Source organism: Procambarus clarkii, chromosome 13 (genome assembly GCF_040958095.1).
Source record: "Procambarus clarkii isolate CNS0578487 chromosome 13, FALCON_Pclarkii_2.0, whole genome shotgun sequence".
NCBI classification, from domain to species: domain Eukaryota; kingdom Metazoa; phylum Arthropoda; class Malacostraca; order Decapoda; family Cambaridae; genus Procambarus; species Procambarus clarkii.
Window position 1 is genome coordinate 48,283,231 of NC_091162.1, and position 12,458 is coordinate 48,295,688.

Sequence of the window (12,458 nt, forward strand, 5' to 3'; positions counted from 1 at the left end):
TTGACAAATGGTTCAGACTCGAATAACTTTCTGACCACTCGCTGCGACAATTTGATGATTTCTGGGACAAGTTGCGCCGACATGTTGAACTCTGGGTCTGCTGGGTGCAAAGTAACGTTGAACTCTGGGTCTGCTGGGTGCAAAGTCACGTTGAACTCTGGGTCTGCTGGGTGCAAAGTAACGTTGAACTCTGGGTCTGCTGGGTGCAAAGTAACGTTGAACTCTGGGTCTGCTGGGTGCAAAGTAACGTTGAACTCTGGGTCTGCTGGGTGCAAAGTAACGTTGAACTCTGGGTCTGCTGGGTGCAAAGTAACGTTGAACTCTGGGTCTGCTGGGTGCAAAGTAACGTTGAACTCTGGGTCTGCTGGGTGCACAGTAACGTTGAACTCTGGGTCTGCTGGGTGCACAGTAACGTTGAACTCTGGGTCTGCTGGGTGCACAGTAACGTTGAACTCTGGGTCTGCTGGGTGCAAAGTCACGTTGAAATCCGGGTCTGCTGTGTGCAAAGTCACGTTGAACTCCGGGTCTGCTGTGTGCAAAGTCACGTTGAACTCCGGGTCTGCTGGCTTTAAGGACATCTGGGACTTGACATGTGGCTGTGATGACGTGTGGGGCTCTGGGTCTGCTTGGGGTGAGGACACTGCAGCATCCTGCAAAGCTGCTGCATTTATTTGATATTCAACTCTCCTTCCCAGACGAAGTGGGATGGCGGAGCTGACAGCCACCAGGACCAATAGGACGAGGACCTTCATCCTTGCTGCTTCTGCTGAAGACACAATTGTGAAGTTTCTACAGCCGTCTCCTGGCCATATATTCCCCGCTCGTCACCTCACGGTCGAGTGAGGCGGCGCGTCATCAATGAATTACTGACATGGTTGTCTCGGGACGATAATAGGCATTGGAGGAGGAGGACATATTAATACATTAGGAAGCTGCAGAAGGCCTATCGTTATCTTCGGCGCGGCTACTGTTTATATCCACCAAAACTCATGTATACATATGTCTCTCTTCTGCTTGAAAGACGCCCGTAATCTAAGGTCTATAATGGTACCTGATATTTGGTATCGCAGTTCATATTCTGTATTCCCATACTAGTATTACCCAGGTACTTTGTGTATTTAAACTTATCTTGTCCATATGATTCATTGTTTCGTGTTCTATTTTGTTCTATTGTTCTATTGTTCTATTGTTCTATTGTTTTGTTCTATTTAACACCTTTATAATATCTCCTTTGTTATACGCTGTTGTCCATCTGAACACTTCAGTCACGTCACCTTAATCTTTGCCCTTTGAAAAGAAAGGTTTTTAAATCTCTGGTAATATGAAAGGTTTCTAATTCCTGGGATTAACTTTGTCATGGAATAATAATGAGCCTAAACGGTTGAACACGGGAGTTAAGCATCTCAAGCATTAAGTAATGATACAAACATCGGGCGAGAAATAAACAGTGAAGATTGAAAAAGATGTAAAAAGGCTTTTGAAATAGTCAAAAGATTGGCAGATGTCGTTCAATAGTGACAAATGTAAGCTTAGTTTTGAGGCTAGGTAATGATGATAGTTGTACTATAGTTAAAAGATATCAGCCGGATGGTGTTGAGATTGCAAAGTTTGATTGCGAAAGAACATAAGAACGAAAGTAACTGCAGAAGGCCTATTGGTCCATACGAGGCAGCGCCTATTTATAACCACCCAATCCCACTCATATACATGTCCAACCCTCGTTTGGAACAATCGAGGGACCCCCACCTCCACCCCGTGGGGTAATTTGCGTTTGCGTTTATGCTTTCGTGAATCTGGCCCCAGGCTTGAAACTCTGAGACTGGAGACGGGTTTACTCTCTCTTCAAGAAAGAATATCACAAAGAACAGCTACAATTATCAGTAAGATAATTATTTCTCCTGATTCAATCCCAGTACGGCAGGCCTTGGTGGTTGGACTTGGCCAAAACAATGGAAACTCTTGGGCTGCAAGAGCAGGAAAAGTCCTAAACAAACTACATTTAAAAAGCATGATTCTTGATAGAGAGGGTGATCAACCACACCCAAATTACACTTCTTCCGCGCCGTGGGAAGAGCCTACCTTCAAAATAGTAATCGAAAATCTCCCAATGAAAAAGGCTGGTTATGATCGGACAATCCTAAGGAGCATAATAGAAGAGCAAATGTATAGCATAGCAGTAGCAGGAGCCACCCACATCTTCACAGACGGATCGGTGGACACAGAATATGAGAGTGCTGGCGCTGCTCTTTGCACGACCAGCGTACAGGCATATTGGAGACTGGGAGGACTAGTATCATCAACCCAAACTGAGCTGTTTGCCATACAACAGGCATTCGCATATGTGATTGCACAAGACACTCAAAATGCAATCATACACACAGACTCAAAAGCTGCACTTCAAATACTAGGACAAAAACAGTGGAAAGATAACGTGGAAATAATTACCACCATTTTGTATCTTGGAGCAGTCGCTAAAGGCAAAGGACTCAACATAACCTTAAACTGGATCACATTCCATATTGGAATCCCATTAAATGAAAAAGCTGATGAAATTGCTAAATTGGCAACTCGTCATCCAGTGATACATAAAACAATTCAACCCAGCCTAGAGAACATAAAAAACATCATCACCAAAAAACTCTCACACCTCAACAAAGCCGACCTGCACCAGAGAATAGCTGAAGGTTCGCCATCTGCAACATGGTATCTTCAGGCAACCAAATTAGAAAGATTAAATATCCCAAAAGGAATCCACAGGGAAATAGCAGTTAGGTTATATAGACTATATAACCTAACTATATTGGTTACAGATGCAACTGGGAGATTGGCGAACCCCGACAGAGAGAGTGCATCTTCTGCCAAACTGTCACGGAAAAGCTATTACTTCACTATCTTCTGGAATGTGAAGCAACCAACGACCTTAGAAGAGCTTTAAGAGTTCCTGAATCATGCAGTGGCCACCCTGAAGCCATCAACACAGCCACTCTCCTGGTCAACAAAGGTGTCCAGCAGCTGGACACCCTCTTAAAGACTGTCAAGCAGTATCCTCCCCAAGATAACAGGTTGACGATTAAATGCAACCTCAAAATACTGAAAAGAATTACTGATTGATGAAGATTAAGCCACCCAAAAGGTGGCACGGGCATGAATAGCCAGTAAGTGGTGGCCCTTTTGAGCCATTATCAGTATCAAGAGATGATACTGGAGATCTGTGGAGGTGCGACTGCACCCTGCGTGACGGGAGATGTCTCCCGTAAAGAATTACTGAACAACAACAAAAATTGTACCACTTACGGGCTATTCATGCCCGTGCCACCTCTTGGGTGGCTTAATCTTTATCAATCAATCAATCTTACAACTTATCCCAGAAACTCAATCCCCAATGCTCTGTAAGTTCAATTACAGCCTCATTATCTCAATTATAGTATTTCTATGAGCATCCTAATGTTAGTCTCATGGTTTTCTTTTGTACCTCTTCAAGTTTGTTTAGTCTACCTTGGCCGAAACATTGAAGTGAGAGGGGCACTTGTACCCCTCTAATCTAACTCTCAAGGGTATATCCAATAGAACATCAGAACATGAGAATGAAGGTATTACCATTACCTCTTTTACCATGTCGTAGCTCAGTCGATTAAGGCAGCGTCTGGGATGCTCACAGACGTAGGTTCGAATCCTCATCACGGCCCTTGTGGATTTGTTCATGAGAATGAAGGTAATTGCCTTTTGGCCCATACGAGGCAACTTCTATTTATATCCACCCAATCTTATTCATATATATGTCTAACCTACGCTTGAAACATTCAAGGGATCCTACTTCTATTATATCCACTTTGTTATGTCCGTTCATCCACTTGTACACCTCTATCATGTCACAAGTAAATTTTGGATACTTCGTTAAGATTCCTGGCAGCACATTATTCTGAGTGAAGCACTTAAACACCAAACAAATTTATTAGGCCGAATAATAATGACCAGAAATGGAAAGCAATAGATGTGAAGGCGAAGAAACGTCGTCGTCCCTTCAACTTCTAGTGTGTGGTCTGGTCAACAATAGATGTGAAGAATCTTATAGTTAAAAATAGAGCTTAGTACAAAAGGATTAAGAATGGGAAAGTCAATCTTGAACAAGAATTCGTCCAAGTGGTTAGAAATATTAAAAAAAGAGATAACGAGGGCACAATGAAACTATGAAGTTCGCATAGCAGGGCAAGCAAAGACAAATCCTAATCGTTTTTTTTCAGATATAGAACAAAGATTAAGGGAAAGGATAGATCCATTAAAAACTGAGACAGGTCAGATACCTGATTATGACGAAGAGATGAATAGCATTTTAAATCAATATTTTATTTAAATTTAGTAAAGAACTTAATCATGAACAAATCCGCAAGGGCCGTGACGAGGATTCGAACCTGCGTCTGAGAGCATCCCAGAAGCTGCCTTAATCGACTGAGATAAGACATGGTCAAAAGAATTTCAACCGGGAAATCATTCTGATTTACCGACGGATCCTGCAGTCTCTCCGAGACACAAACCAATTTTACGTTTGGTTTGTTTTACGCAATTTCTTTTGACCATGTCGTAGCTCAGTCGATTAAGGCAGCGTCTGGGATGATCTCAGACGTAGGTTCGAATCCTCGTCACGGCCCTTGTGGAGTTGTTCATTTGATACATCACGTTATTGTGATTTCTGTGTGTAACTTACCATTATGTGTTCAGCTGAACAAGTCTATATTGGTGGGAAGAAGAGAGGTTGACTAGTTTAGTAGTTACCAGGGTGGATGTTATTAAACAAATAGTACAACTCAAGCCTGGTATTACTGTGCATTTCCTTCCTCTTCCGTCGTTGTTGGATATATCTGGAAGAAACCTTAAGCGCTTTCTTTCTTTCTTTTCTGACAAGCTATTCACAACTTACAAATTCCTTTTATCTCTCAATTTTTTTTTATAACTGTTCTTGACAGCGTGATAAATTGAGCAAATCTACAAGGGGCCGTGATGAGGGTTCCAACTTACGCCCGGGATGATCCCAGACGCTGCCTTAAGTCGACTAGGACAAGACATGGTCAAAAGAATTGCAACTGGGAATTCCACTGACTTCACAATTGTTGCTCCCCATTTTAAATGCGCTTATTTATAGCTCTGTAAAATAAAATGCTTAACTCCCATGTTCATCCGTTCTGTGTTAATATTATTCCATGACAAAGTTAATACCAGGAATTAGAAACCTTTCATATTACGAGAGATTTAAAAACCTTTCTTTTCAAAGGACAAAGATTTAGGGTGACATGACTGAAGTATTCAGATGGACAACAGCGTATAACAAAGGAGATATAATAAAGGTAAGATAAATAGTAAGAAGATAATAAAGATAAGATATAAAAAAATAAATATATCAACACAAAATAAAACACGAAACAATGTATCATATGGACAAGATAAGTTTAAATACACAAAGTACCTGGGTAATACTAGTATGGGAATACAGAATATGAACTGCGATACCAAATATCAGGTACCATTATAGACCTTAGATTACGGGCGTCTTTCAAGCAGAAGAGAGACATATGTATACATGAGTTTTGGTGGATATAAACAGTAGCCGCACCGAAGATAACGATAGGCCTTCTGCAGCTTCCTAATGTATTAATATGTTCCTCCTCCTCCAATGCCTATTATCGTCCCGAGACAACCATGTCAGAAATTCATTGATGACGCGCCGCCTCACTCGACCGTGAGGTGACGAGCGGGGAATATATGGCCAGGAGACGGCTGTAGAAACTTCACAATTGTGTCTTCAGCAGAAGCAACAAGGATGAAGGTCCTCGTCCTATTGGTCCTGGTGGCTGTCAGCTCCGCCATCCCACTTCATCTGGGAAGGAGAGTTGAATATCAAATAAATGCAGCAGTTTTGCAGGATGCTGCAGTGTCCTCACCCCAAGCAGACCCACAGCCACATGTCAAGTCCCAGATGTCCTTGAAGCCAGCAGACCCGGAGTTCAACGTGACTTTGCACGCAGCAGACCCAGAGTTCAACGTGACTTTGCACGCAGCAGACCCAGAGTTCAACGTGACTTTGAAGCCAGCAGACCCAGAGTTCAACGTGACTTTGCACCCAGCAGACCCAGAGTTCAACGTGACTTTGCACCCAGCAGACCCGGAGTTCAACGTGACTTTGCAGCCAGCAGACCCAGAGTTCAACGTGACTTTGCACCCAGCAGACCTGGAGTTCAACGTGACTTTGCACCCAGCAGACCTGGAGTTCAACGTGACTTTGCACCCAGCAGACCCAGAGTTCAACGTGACTTTGCAGCCAGCAGACCCAGAGTTCAACGTGACTTTGACGCCAGCAGACCCAGAGTTCAACGTGACTTTGCACCCAGCAGACCCAGAGTTCAACGTGACTTTGCACCCAGCAGACCCAGAGTTCAACGTGACTTTGCACCCAGCAGACCTGGAGTTCAACGTGACTTTGCACTCAGCAGACCCGGAGTTCAACGTGACTTTGCAGCCAGCAGACCCAGAGTTCAACGTGACTTTGCAGCCAGCAGACCCAGAGTTCAACGTGACTTTGCAGCCAGCAGACCCAGAGTTCAACGTGACTTTGCAGCCAGCAGACCCAGAGTTCAACGTGACTTTGCAGCCAGCAGACCCAGAGTTCAACGTGAGTTTGCAGCCAGCAGACCCAGAGTTCAACGTGAGTTTGCAGCCAGCAGACCCAGAGTTCAACATGACTTTGCACACTGCAGACCCAGAGTTCAAAATGACTTTGCTCCCAGCAGACCCAGAGTTCAACATGTCGGCGCAACCTGTCCCAGAATTCCTCAAATTGACGCAGCGAGTGGTCAGAAAGTTATTCGAGTCTGAACCATTTGTCAAGGAAGTCATTAGCCTCGGAAGGAAAACCTTGTGGGACATTGTCCTGGATGCGAGATCAGTGCATCTCTCTGAGGCATCAGTCCCCAAAACTGTCCTGGATGCGAGTTCATCAGTCCCCAAAACTGTCCTGGATGCGAGTTCATCAGTCCCCAAAACTGTCCAAAATGCGAGATCATCAGTCCCAAAAACTGTCCAAAATGCGAGGGCATCAGTCCCCAAAACTGTCCGAAATGCGAGATCATCAGTCCCCAAAACTGTCCAAAATGCGAGGTCATCAGTCCCCAAAACTGAACTCTAAGCCACACAATAATGGTCTTTATTGGTATAAAGTGCAGCGGACTTATTGAATTCCATAAATCATGTATTTTGTCTATTACTTTATGTTAAATAGTACAATAAATGTTATAAGAAAGTATTATCGTGTAATCTCCCTGATATCTTGCCTGGACCAAATTACTCTGAACTTCCAAATTACTCTGAATTTCGTCAACCAGTCCAACTACTGGATAAATAAATTTGTCTACCCAATCTATTGTTTTAAAGCATCCATTATTTTACCTAATTCTTCAGCACCCCTAATTATTCGCCTTTCTAGATAATGTAATTTAGGCTTTGTCAATCTTCATATGACAGGCTTCTAATTTGGGGGATTAACTAGGCTGTACGCGTTATAGTGAATTTATATCCATTCTATAGCACAGCGACCCAAACTGAAGCACATCATCTAAATGGGGCCTAACCAGAGCAAGATAAAGCTGAAGAACAACACCAGGTGTCTTGTTACTAACGCTGTGATGAATAAATCGAAATCAATGAATAAATCATTTGTACATTGATTTTTTTGGTTTTAAATTCTTACTGATCACAACTCTCAGATCCCTTTCGCAATCCGACTCGGGGATTCGTAGTCCAAGGATACGGGATCGATCTCCGGGGGAGGGGGAAACAAATGGAAAGTTTCTTTCACCCTGATATACCTGTTCACCTATCAGTAAATAGGTACGTGGGAGTTAGACAGCTGCTGCGGGTTGCTTCCTGGGAGTGTGTGTGTTATATAAAAAAGATGATTGACAGTTGAGAGGCGGGCCCAAAGAGCCAGAGCTCAACTCCCACACACACAGTCTGACAGATACTGATTACGTCACTGACTGACAGCTTTTTGTTTTTAATTCTGGAATGTCGTGAGGGGAATCCATTAAGATAACAGCCAGCGTCATTACAGGGTGTCAGATATGGCTTATCCATCACTGTGCTCTGTCTCTTGTTCACTTCCATCATGAACTCTTTCACTAGAGCCACCAGACTCTGTTCAGTCTGTTGTTCACCTCCATGATGAACATATGTATATTACAGTTAATTCGCCTGCAACTGGACTATGGTTGCAAATACCATTCGTCTTCATCTTGAAAAACATATATTAATAAATGATTCACAACACGGTTTTACATGTATCTTCATGTGTCACAAATTTGCTATCATTTTATTCTAGCATAGTTGAGGCAGTTGATAGTGGTAAGGTTTGTGATGTTTTGTACCTTAACTTTACCAAAGCTTTTGATACAGTGCCACATGAAAAATTGATTAAAAAGATAGAGGCTCATGGTATTGGGGCGCTATATTAAGTTGGATTAGGGCATGGCTATACCAAAGGAAACAAATAGTATAAATGGAGTTATTGAAAAATGACTTATTGGAAAATGTTGTAGGTGGAGTGTCAGCAATATTTGCAAATTTGCCAATGAGAAACAGGGAGAGAAATAAACACAGAAAGAGACTTACTATCACTTCAAGACGATCTAAATAGGGTTTTGAAATGGTAAAAAAATGGCAGATGCAGTTTAATGCTGACAAATGTAAGGTTTTGAGGCTAGGTAATGATGATTGAGTTACAAGATAAGAGCTAGATGGTGTAGAGATTACGAAAGGAATCTGGGAGTTATAATTAGTAAGAAAAGTCCACACCCCAGAAGGATTCGAACCCAGACAGCCAGGAGCACACACACATATTCAAACCTATGACTGACAGAGGCAGTGATCCCCTTGACAAGTTAATATATATTCAGATATATAACAGGCATCACATATGGGGGTCAAAGGGATCATACATGGGGTCACAATGATGAGATGTGAGGTCACACGGGTCAATAATGGCGCCAGTTTTGTTCTTGCTTTACATAAATAACACAATTACAAGAGGCAAAAGACCATTATAACCAAACTAGACTGTTTACGGAAAACTTAAAGTCTTACAAACCTGAAGAGACGCCAGTTTGAGAAGTAGTGCTTTATAAAGCCTAAAAATATTTAGGCTTTATAATTATAAAGTCAAAATATTTAGGCTTTATATTTATAAAGCCTAAATAAATATTTTTACGCAGTTGACCTTCAAAATGTGACAAGAACTACACTAACCTGACTCATGGACCTTGAAAACCCGACTTCAAGACCAAGTACATTGTTTCAGTTTGGAGTGAGCGTCGTGTGTCACCACCTAACTACCCCCAACGATCTCCAGAATGGTGTTTTAACAAGCTAGTGGTCGTTCGTGCTCGCCGTGAGCCAGCTAACGACCCAACCACCGTCCCGCAGACCACATTATCTGATGGGAAGGCCGGTGATTACATTTAAATGTCTCCAGAGTGTATGCACGCTAACGAGCGAGCGAGTACCAGAGCTGAGGGGTATGAGCTATGAGGAGAGGCTCCGGGAACTTCCTCACGTCCCTGGAAGAGTCCCACTCCAAGAAGGGGAGTTGAAAACGAATGGTTGTTTGGGGCACTATGAGTCCACTGCCGACCACATAAATAGTGCAAATCCAATACAGTGTCATTCATTGATAACGGGGACCACTTGGGCTGAACGGTAGAACGACGGACTCGCTTCGTGCAGGTCGAAGTTCATAAACAAATTGACATCGAAATAAGGAGTTAGTTAAGGAACTAATTAACAGGGAAACACAAATTTATGTGTTTATGTAATTTGTGTTTGCCTGTTAGTTAACACTAAGTCTAAAATATTATTTGCCTGCATTGGTTCCTTAATGTGTTGCTTGAGAAAGCAATCATCAGTTAATTCTAAAAAAATTTCTGCTTCATTATTCCTTGTTCTGTTTATCCTGTTTATTCCACTAAAATTAAAGTCACCCATGACACATATACAGTTTGTCCTAGATGCTCTAGATATTTCCTCCCATAGATGCTTTGCTGCCATTCTATGTTTGGTGGTCTGTTACGCCTGTATATAACTCCAACTATAATATTTCTAGCTTTTTCGTGTAATTCAAGCCAAATAGTTGCTGTGTGTAGCTCACTTTTGATTCCTTCTTTCAGACTTCATTTCAAATTTCATTTCCCTAATATAAATGGCTACTCGTCCTCCTCGTCTAATATATCTGTGAAATAGTTTAAATCCGGTTATTTAATATTCAGCTAATAGTTCTCTGTTTTCTACATTCATCCATGTTTCGGTAAGTGCAATAATTTCTATTGTTTCTGTGAAAGAAACGCATAAGAATGAGACACACAAAGCCCCGCTCCTGTGCCAGGTCAGTCCACTACGGGCTCACCAAAGCCCGTGCTACTTGTAACGTGTTCCGTGTAGCTGAATCTATAACAACAACCATGAGAATAACATCAGGATGCCCATAGAAAAACTATAATTATATAATGAGGATGAGGAGATAATGAGGATGTAATTGAACTTACAGAACTTTGGGGATGCAATTTCTTAGATCAAATGTAGCTACGGCGATTAGACTAATGAGAGGTGGGGGAGCTAATAAATTAATCCTCTCACTTCAAAACCTGGGAAGAAATTAACATTATATTTTAATGTATAACAAGTTAAGGTATACGAGAACTCTATTTTCTAATATTACAACGTACAGTATGTCTTGCAAAAATTACTCTATTGCCTAATTAGGAATTACCATCATTGTGAAAGGAATTTAAACATTGGAATATAAGAATTAAGGAAACAGCAAAGGGCCTAATGACCCACACGTGGCTGCTCCTATATATATCCTCATTCTTTATATATGTCTAATTTATAACTCGTTCATATATCTATGTCTAATTTATAACTCATTCATATATATATATATGTCTAACCTACGCTTGAAACACTCAACGGATCCCACCTCTATTATGTCAGCCTACTAGTAATTAATAGGAATTATGGAACAGAGGGGATATTAATAGGGTATTAAAAGTATCAACACAAGACGGAACACGAAACAATGGGTATAAATTGGATGAATTTTGATTTAGGAAAGACTTGGGTAAATACTGGTTCGGTAACAGGGTTGTTGATTTGTGGGACAATTGCCGCGTGGCGCGGTGGAGGTGGGGTCCCTCGATTGTTTCGGGCGCGGGTTGGACATGTGTATGAGTGGGATTGGGTGGTTGTAGATGGGAGCTGCCTCGTGTGGGCCGGTGGGCCTTCTGCAGTTGCCTTTGTTCTTATGTTCTTAATATGCTCCAAATATCCACAACCTTTACCAAACCAATATTTACCCAAGTGCAGACGAGAAGTTACAATAACGTGGCTGAAATATGTTGACCAAACCACACACTAGAAAGTGAAGGGACGACGACGTTTCGGTCCGTCCTGGACCATTCTCAAGGATGAAGATCCTCGTCCTATTGGTCCTGGTGGCTGTCAGCTTCGCTTTCACACCACGTCTGGGCATGCAGGATGCTGTATTGTTCTCACACTCAGCAGACCCCGAGCCCCACATGTCGTCGCAGCCAGCAGACCCAAGAGTCCCACAAATCATTACAACATGTCACAGAACTCAACATATCGTTACAGATCCCAGAAATCCTCAAGGCGACGAAACCCGCAATCAGAGAGTTATTAAAGTCTGAACCATTTGTCTCTGAAATCATTCGCCTCGGAAGGAAAGTCTTGTGGGACATTGTCTTGGATGCGAGGTTGGGGCATCAGTCCCCAAAGCTTAACTCTGAGCTAGCTACACGATAATGGACTCGTTGAATCTTAATGGACATAACAAAGGGGATATTAATAAGGTATTAAAAGTATCAACACAAGACAAAACACGAAACAATGGGTATAAATTGGATAAGTTTAGATTTAGGAAAGACTTCGGTAAATACTAGTTCGGTAACAAGGTTGTTGATTTGTGGAACCAATTACCGCGTTACGTGGTGGAGGTGGGGTCCCTCGATTGTTTCAAGCGCGGGTTGGACATGTATGAGTTGGATTGGGTGGTTATAGATAGGAGCTGCCTCGTATGGGCCAATAGGCCTTCTGCAGTTGCCTTTGTTCTTATGTTCTTATGTTCTAAGTATTCAGATGGACAACAGCGTATAACAAAGGAGATATTACCAAAGTGTTAAATATATCGACAGAAAATAGAACATGAAACAATGTATCATATGGACAAGATAAGTTTAGATACACAAAGTACCTGGGTAATACTAGTATGGGAATACAGAATATGAACTGCGATACCAAATATCAGGTACCATTATAGACCTTAGATTACGGGCGTCTTTCAAGCAGAAGAGAGACATATGTATACATGAGTTTTGGTGGATATAAACAGTAGCCGCGCCGAA

At 42.0% G+C, this 12,458-nt stretch overlaps 1 protein-coding gene across 1 annotated transcript in view; it reads left to right on the forward strand.

Annotated features, from left to right (window-relative positions):
- Positions 1-12,458, forward strand: part of LOC123750571 (leukocyte elastase inhibitor-like) — a 365,203-nt gene that overhangs the window by 232,599 nt on the left and 120,146 nt on the right. The window lies entirely within an intron of this gene.